We start from the raw sequence: 9,549 nt of genomic DNA on the forward strand, positions 1-9,549 counted from the left end.
CTTTCCCAAAAGTCCATTAGAGTCTTCTTACATCAGATTTGCTAGTAGACAGTTATAGAAGAGTGCAGAACTGATTCAAAAACACCTGAGTAAAACTGTCATCTGTACCTGTGGCAGGTTGAACTGTTTTAGCTGACGAAGGAATTGCAACCTCTGCTGGGCCTTTTTTTACAATGCAGTCAATGTGAATGTCCCACTTCAGGTCCTGTGAGATGGTGGTACCCAGGAACTTGAATGACTCCACTGCAGCCACAGTGCTGGTCATGGGAAGAGGAGCCCTCTCTGGGCTAGACTTGGGATCTGAGTCCCTCCCTGGTCTAGATGTGGGAACGGCAGCCCTCTCTGGGCTTAATGTGGGAGTAGGATCCCTCTCTGTGCTGGATGTGGGAACAGGAGCCCTCTCTGGGCTAGACTTTGGATCTGAGACTAGGGAAACTACAGCACTCCCTCCTTGACTTGGAATCCGTGGCCCTCCATGGGCCAGGTGTGGGAACAGCAACCCTCTCTGGGTTTGACTTGGAGACAGGAGCCCTCTCTGGGGGGAATGTGGGGACAGGAGCCCTCTCTGGGCTTGACTCTGGTGCTGAGGCCCTCCCTGGGCCAGATGTGGGAACAGCAGCCATCTCTGGGCTTGGCTTGAAAACAGGAGCCCTCTCTGAGTTGGGTTCGTGAACATATGCCCTCTCTGGGCTGATCATCCTTAGCTGTTTCCACTGATCATGCTTTTAGTGGCAGGGACTGGGAGGCTAGTCAGACAACCAGATCCAGAGCACTGTGGACCTCAGACTGGGGCGATGGTTCTTCTTTCGACAGAAAAACGATCATAAGCGCACAGTCAAGCTAACAAAGGAGTGGCGACGGGACAAATCTGTGAACAGCCTTTTTTAAAAATTATTATTATTATTATTTATAAATTTGCAAAGATTTTAGACAAACTTCTTTCACATTGTCATTATGGGGTATTGTTTGTAGAATTTTGAGGAAAATAATGAATTTAATCCATTTTAGAATAAGGTTGTAACATAACAAAATGTGGAAAAAGTGAAGCACTGTGAATACTTTCTGGACACACTGTAATATTTATATTTAAGTTTTATATTTAAGATTTGCATTTGAGATTTACTTTTGAATATTATTTATATTGTTAAGTCTTTATACACAAAAAATTGCATTAAACAGTAGTGACCGTTTAAAAGAGTGCTTATGTAAAACTGGCACAAATGAATAATTTTGGGCCACAACAGATAAATTACACTTTCCACAACAATATTTCATAACACTGAATGCATACTGCATCTTAAAATGTTGTTTGGACTCCTCCTCCTCCAAAGGTGAAAGTAAAACTGTTAAAGCAGGAAGAACTTCATTAGGAGAGTTGAATTACTTGAGAAGAACAACATATTCAGTGAGTATCACAACTTGGGCTTAAACCCTGATTCTAAAAATGTATGAAAAAAGAAAGAAAGATAAATAAATAAAGGTTTGTCAAATTAGTATTCTATGGTATGTTTGTAATATTTGTGTAAATGAGGAATTCTAGACTCCCACTGCTGTTAGTAATTTAGTTTTATTTTTTCATAAAACTCAAAAGAGAACATTAACATTTAAAAAAGATCAGCTACAGTAAGATGTCTAATACTAGTGCTTCATATAGCAGATTTTCTTTTTTTTCTTTGATGTGATTCAATGAGTAAAACAACAGCACCACAAACAAATGTAAAGAGTTTTTTGGCTTTTAGTTTTTTAGAAGATTTTGCAGAGTATTAATGAGTATTATTTGTATTATTAGATTTGATACCCCTGTCCCCATCTTTTAATTTTGCACTGTTTTAATATCCACTGATTTCAGGAGCTTGAGGAGAAAATCATCTCTCTCATGAAGAAAGAACTAAAGAGGTTCAGGAAACTGCTGAGTCCAGATTACCCACAATGCTTTAGCACAGAGGAGGAGCAGGAGAAGGTGGAACAAGAGGAGGATAGTCAGAACGAAGTCAGAGAGGGGACTCTGAAGATTATACTGCACGTCCTGAGGGAGATGAACCAGACAGACCTTGCTAACAAATTACATAGCAGTAAGAACTATGTGACTATTACATTACTTCATAGGAAATAGTATATTGCATTGGTAAATATGGTTTTATAATTCATTAGCATAAATAAACAATGTTAGTTACTTACCTTACTTAACATTTCCATATTAGACCATTTTATTGCCATGTTGATAAAATGTGACTTACTTGTAAATAGTAGAATAAAATAGTTTTGTAAAGAATTTACTCCCCATCTTCCAGCACATGCCCCTTTTTGTATGAAAAAGCATAAATCCAGATTAAAAGAAAAATGTCAGAGAATTAATGAAGGAATGTCAAATCAAGGAAGCTCAAGACTTCTGAATGAGATCTACACAGAGCTGTACATTACAGAAGGATGGAGTGGAGAGGTCAATAATGAACATGAGGTGAGGCAGATTGAGACACAATCCAGGAGACCAGAGACACAGGAAACACCAATCAAATGCAATGACATCTTTAAAGCTTCACATGGACAGAACAAGCCCATCAGAACTGTACTGACTAAAGGAGTCGCAGGAATCGGAAAAACGGTCTCAGTGCACAAGTTCATTCTGGATTGGGCGGAAGAAAAGGCAAATCATGATGTTCATTTCATATTTCCACTTCCTTTCAGAGAGCTCAATTTGATGAAAAAGAGAAATATCAGCCTGTTGGACCTTCTGCGTCAGTTTTATATGGATACAAAAGAACTGAGAACAATAGACATTCGAGACCACAAAGTCCTGTTCATCTTTGATGGTCTGGATGAGTGTCGACTTCCTCTAGATTTCCAGACCAATGATTTTTTGTGTGATATGACAGAATCAGCCTCAGTGGATGTTCTCTTGACGAACCTCATCAAGGGGAATCTGCTTCCGTCTGCCCTTCTCTGGATCACCTCTCGACCAGCAGCAGCCAATCAGATCCCTCCTGAGTGTGTTGACCAGGTCACAGAGGTACGAGGGTTCAATGACACTCAGAAAGATGAGTATTTCAGGAAGAGAATAAATGATCAGAGTCTGGCCAGTAGAATCATCACACATGTCAAATCATCAAGAAGCCTCTACATTATGTGTCACATCCCAGTCTTCTGCTGGATTTCAGCCAATGTTTTAGAGATGATGTTGAGTGAAGCAGAGAGCGCAGAGATCCCCAAGACTCTCACACAAATGTTCATACACTTCCTGATCTTTCAGATCAAACTGAAGACTCAGAAGTATGATGGCAAAAATGAAGAATATCTTCATGAGCTCAGGAGGAGCATCCTGTCACTGACAAAACTGGCTTTTGAACAGCTGAAAAAGGGGAACCTGATCTTCTATGAGGAGGATCTAAGGCAGTGTGGCATTAATGTCACAGAGGCATCTGTGTATTCAGGACTGTGCCCCCAGATCTTCAGAGAGGAGTATGGACTGTACCAGGGGAAGGTGTATTGCTTCGTTCATCTGAGCGTTCAGGAGTTTCTTGCTGCTCTCTTCAAGTTTTTTTTTATTTTTCAAGATAAACAAACAAATTGTAACATCATAGATTTACTGAAGAGTGAAGTGGACAAGGTCTTGCAAAGTGACAATGGACACTGGGACCTTTACCTCCGCTTCCTTCTGGGTCTCTCACTGGAGTCCAATCAAGCTCTCTTCAGGACCTCCTGACACAGATAAGAAGCAGATTTGACAGCAAACCGGAAATAGTTGAGTACATTAAGATGAAGCTCATGGAGGATCCCTCTCCAGAGAAATCCATCAATCTCTTCCACTGTCTAAATGAACTGAATGATCAGTCAATAGTACAGGAAGTCCAAAAATACCTGAGAAGAACAGATGTCCATTGTCTCTCTGGAGTCAAACTCTGTCCTGCTGAGTGGTCAGCTCTGGTGTTTGTGCTGCTAAACTCAGAAAAGGAGCTGGATGAGTTTAAACTGAGTAAATATTATAAATCAGAAGAAAGTCTTCTTAGGCTGATGCCAGTTGTCAAGGCATCTAGAAAGGCTGAGTGAGTACTATTTAATATATTGTGCTTAATTTGTAATATTTATTAATGTTTCATTCCCTAAAAAAGCAAATATTAGATTGAAAGACACATTTTGTAATGATAAAAACTGGAAACAATTGTTAATACATGAATTAGTCATCAAAATGACAATTAAGCATATTCTAAATTTAATAAAAAAAAAATGTAAGTATTAGTATTTTCCTCTATTACCTTTTCTCCAGCCGAGCGCTGATTGACAGTTCAGATGATACAGGAATGCTGACAGATGATCATAATACTTAGAGTGGAGTTTAAATAGGGAATAGCTGATTAAAGGGCGCTATAATACATGTAATCATTTCTCTCTTAGTCTAAGTGACTGTAATCTGACAGAGAAGAGCTGTTCAGCACTGGCCTTAGCTCTCAAATCAAGCTCGTCATGTCTGAGAGAGCTAAACCTGAATTACAACAACCTGCAGGGATCAAGAGTGAAACTGCTCTCTGATGGATTGAAGAATCCACATTGTAAACTGGAAACACTAAGGTAAGCTAGTAAAGTATTTTTTATGCAAGGTTGGATTTATTCTAAAAACATTTGAGGAAAGACAAATAAAGAAATGTAATACTTTAAAAAATAAGTAGATATCCTGATTGTTAGTTAAAAGATTTATAAAAGTTTTCTTTAGTTGTTTAAAATAGATAACTAATAGATAAAATAAATAACAAGTGTAATCGCAAAAGGTTCAATTTTACTGAAGGAATAGTTCACCAAAAAAATAAAAAATAAATAAAAAATCTGTCACGATTTATTCCCTCATATTTTATCCTCACGTTGTTCTAAACATGTGAATAGTTGTAGTTCACCATGTTCACAGTGACCATGTCTATCAAGCTCTAAATGGATGAAAGGTATTGTATAGGAATTTATCTGATTGTTTCTTACTGAAATGATGTTCAGATGATCCACATTATTTTTGGAAAAAAAAAAAACAATGACACTGAGGAACATGCTCACAATGACCTGTCATCTTTTTGTGTTCTAAGGATGAAATGACCAAAACCAATTTGATGTTGAACAACAGGAGTGTGAGTAAAAATGAAAGAAGTTTAATTTTTAAACTATTTCTCTGTAGGTTGTATAACTGTAAAATCACAGAGGAAGGTTGTGCTGCTCTGGCTACAGCTCTAAAATCAGACCCTTCACACCTGAGAGAACTGAATTTAAGCTGGAATAAACTAGAAGACTCAGGAATGAAGCTGTTCTCTGGTCTACTGCAGGATCCACAATGTAAACTGGAGAAACTACAGTGCGTTCTTTTAGCATATAACTATTGTAGTGTTGATTAATTCTTGTTATTATATTGCTAAACAAGTTTTTGGAATACTTTATTCTTATTGGTTAGTTGCAGCACTTAGCAGTCAAATATTTATATATAATGACCATGGTAGTGCTGTATAACTGAGCACTCATCTAAATAACACAATTCCTACACAGCAGTGCTCATCAAAAAATAATACTTTGGACCAGTAAAAAGAAAAATACTTAATTTGTTACAGCCAAATTGATTAGTTTGAAAAAAGAAAAAGAAAAAAGAAAGGAAAAAATAATGGGTATGCTTTTGTTCCACACTGAAAAATTAATGATAATAAATAAATAATAAAATAAAACTGATAATAAATAAAGGTGCAATTTATTATATTCAGACCGATTAGTTTAAAAAAAGAATAGCTATGCTGATGTTCTACACCAAGAAAAAAAAAAAAGAAATAATTTGGACCAACTTTAAGACTTTCAAGAGAATTCTTGATAGACAAACAAAACAAAACATGTTTAATTCGTAATCCGGAAACCATGATTTTCAGTTAGACCAGTGGTTCTCAAACTTTTTATACCAAGTATCACCTCAGAAAATATTTGGCTCTCCAAGTACCACCATAATGACCAACATTAAAATACAGTAGCATAGTAGGCCTATTCAACTATTCCACTACAGCTCTGCACAGTTAAAAAACGAGGCAGTTTTTATTCCTAATAAGAATATTTATTGTTGTCAGCCACTTTAAAATTGTAAATATGCAGTTTGAACATTAACACTGCACTGTGCTTACAAACAGGTGAATAAAAATCTTACATAATAATTAAATTAAAATGTGTTGTACCTAAAAGTTAAATAAAACTGTACTGTATTTAAATGTTAAAAAACAATGTTACTCATATAAAGATTACATGTATTGTTTTAACATTAATTTATATTTAATTTAGTGATTCCTCTGCATACCACTAGAGGGAGCCTGAGTAACCACTGAATTAGACCAATGTAAAAATGCACTTTAAATAAATAAATAAATTGTTTCACATTTTTCAGTCTAGCAAATATACACAAATGACAACTGTTGATTAAAGGTTTATTTGAATAATAATTTATACCTATTTATACCTATTTAATTTACACCTATTTATATTTTAATGGCTGGAAAGTTTAACTTTGTAAGTTTGCCAATGGACAATTAATGTCCAGAATCAGCTGCAGTGGATGAAGAGAGCATTCTTATTACAGTGTGGAAAGATTATTACTGTATATTCTCTGCAGGTTGTCTCACTGCAGTATTGGAAAGGAAGGCTGTGCTGCTCTGGTTTCAGCTCTGAGATCAAACCCCTCACACCTAAGAGAACTAGATCTGAACAATAACACTCTTGAAGATTCAGGGGTGAATCTGCTTTCTAATCTACTGAAGGATCAACATTGTAAACTAGAGAATCTACAGTGAGTTTTTCTATTTTACCAAATCCTTTGATAATGGGGGATGTACAGTAATTGTTAACTAAATCTGAGTAGCAGCTATATATGTATATATATATATATATATATATATGTATATATATGTATATATATATATATATATATATATATATATATATATATATATATATATATATCACTGCCAAAACATTTCCATAAATGACAGTTAACGCAACCTCTGTATATACGTATATATACATACAACACTGACACTCTACTGTATATTGTGTAAAAAGTTTGCTTTTAAGGGATCCTGTCTGTGATGTTCTTGTAATACCAGAAGTTCTGCAGACATTTATGCATTTAGAATACACTTTTATCCCAAAGTCATATTTATTTTCTCTTATTCTACAGACTAGAATTTTGCAGTTTTGGAGAGGAAGGTTGTGCTGCTCTGGTTTCAGCTCTGAGATCAAACCCCTCACACCTGAGAGAACTGAACCTGAGTGAGAATAGACTAGGAGATTCAGGAGCGAAATTGCTATGCAATTTAATGAATGATCCACACTGTAAACTAAAGAAACTACAGTGAGTTTTTACTATTATAAAGCATGGACAATGTTATGCACACTTTTTTATGATTTCTTTTGTCACAAACAGCTTCTTAAGTACTACAGACACGTGACAAGAATTTTCAGTAAAGAGAGACCATAACAGTTTTTTGCACTTGTGTTTGTTGGATTTTTTTTTTCTGACATATATTACTATGGAGAGTTTTTAGTCTGTTCCTCATGTTAAGCTAGTTTATGTTCACAGAATTCTCATTACTGGGTTAATTATCCAGTTAACTAACAGCAGTCTAACTAAAATATCTGTAGTACTTTGATTTTTGTTTTTTTTTAATTCATGTGTTCACCTGAAAGTGTGAGATGTGTTTCTCCTTTCTGTAGGTTGTGTCATTGCAGTATTGGTGAGAAGGGATGTGATGCTCTAATTGCAGCTCTGAGATCAAATCTTTCATACCTGAGAGAACTGAATCTGAGCAGAAACAGTCTAGGAGATTCAGCAGTAAATCTGCTTTCTGGTCTACTGAAGGATCCACACTGTAAGCTGGAGAAACTACAGTGAGTTATATCATGTTTTTCTTCAAAGAAAACTCACATTGCTATTGCAGCAGCTTTTTATTCTGAAATATTCTTGTTCTTCACTTTGTTTTGAATATAATTTTAGTCATAGTTGTTCAAAATATTATTGGTTCTTATAAACTTTTAATTTAATGTAACAAAAAAAAAAGTTTATAATCTGTTTTAGCAGCTGATTCATATTTTAATTCAAACTGAATAAAAATATATATTAAATTATAATTTCCAACACAGAAAAAATGATCATATTTGCATTGTTAGTCCAGAGTTGCCCAATCCTGTTTATGGAGATCTACCTACCTGTAGAGTTAAGTTCCAACCCTGATTAAATATGCTTGTCCTTTAATTATGTAGTGGTCCTGAAGATCTTAATTACCTGGTTCAGTTGTGTTTGTTCAGGGTTGGAGCTGAACTTTGTAGGAAGGTAGATCTTCAGCAATAGGATTGGGCCCCCTGGCAGAGTCAATAAATTCCTGGCCTAGTCCTGGCCCCTTGGATCATTACCAAGTATGTGGAGGTGGCATGGATGGCAATAGGAAGCACTGCTACATGAGGGCGGCACACACACCTAAAAGACGCCTCCATGCTGGATATAATGACAAAAGAATTTTCCTTGAGCAGTCACCTTGTATGTGCTTATCTGTAAGGATATGACTCTCCTAGAGTCCATTCAGCGAAAGCCAAGTAAAAATCATTTGAGCTGTGAAGCTAGAGGAACAAAACAAATTGCAAGAACATTTGTTGCTGAAATATTGTGAAAATCTATCAATAGATTCATAGATTTTCATTTACAGTGACTGCACAAAGAGTGAAGTTATTTCTATTAATGTTCATCTTTTGAGGCCATTTCCATACTAAGCAGTTTAAAGACTTGTGTTAATTATGACAATAAAACAAGTAGGAACAAAGCATGTAGGAAATCTGAACCTGAATCTGTTGTGACTTAATGTGACCTGTAATTAATTTTTAACTAAATTATCTTCGCATATTATGCAGGCTGGAATTGTGCAGTATTGGAGAGGAAGGTTGTGCTGCTCTGGTTTTAGCTCTGAGGTCAAACCCCTCACACCTGAAAGAACTAAATTTGAACTATAATCAAATAGATGATTCTGAAATGAAGTTACTCTCTGATCTACTGATGAATCCACACTATAAACTCGAAAAACTACGGTGAGTTGTTGATTTACTTGAAATATTACTTTCCTTTAATTTACATTATGACGGTCATTTAAAACAAACTGTTTAGAATTACACTATATGATTGTGACATGATTATTTTCTAATATAGTGATCTCTACTGATGCCTCTGAAATGCATATAAATGTCTGATCTTTCTCTTTAATGTTTTCTAGTACTGAATCTCTCCTGGAGCTTTCTCCAAATGACAAATCAAAAGAAAAAAACTGCTATCTGTCATAAACGGGGAGAGCTACTTATACTCCCTACTGGACATTTACAGTACATTTATCATTTTAGCAGTTAATAACTTAATTTAATTCTCATAAATGGCGGTAAGGAACATACACTTGTTGGACTGTCTTAAGGAAGGAATGCATTTCCAGTGTCAGTCCTGAAGGCCACTATCATAAAGAGAAGACACGCTGACATGCTCTGGGACATCTGCAGAGGCTTAATCATGCTAGCTGG

General features: G+C 35.8%; 1 pseudogene; it reads left to right on the plus strand.

Moving 5' to 3' along the window:
- The first annotated feature begins 212 nt into the window (after window positions 1-212).
- LOC127154951 (NACHT, LRR and PYD domains-containing protein 3-like) lies at window positions 213-9,321 on the plus strand (annotated as a pseudogene).
- Window positions 9,322-9,549: the final 228 nt, after the last annotated feature.

The sequence above is a fragment of the Labeo rohita genome, chromosome 23 (assembly GCF_022985175.1).
Source record: "Labeo rohita strain BAU-BD-2019 chromosome 23, IGBB_LRoh.1.0, whole genome shotgun sequence".
Classification (NCBI taxonomy): Eukaryota; Metazoa; Chordata; class Actinopteri; order Cypriniformes; family Cyprinidae; genus Labeo; species Labeo rohita.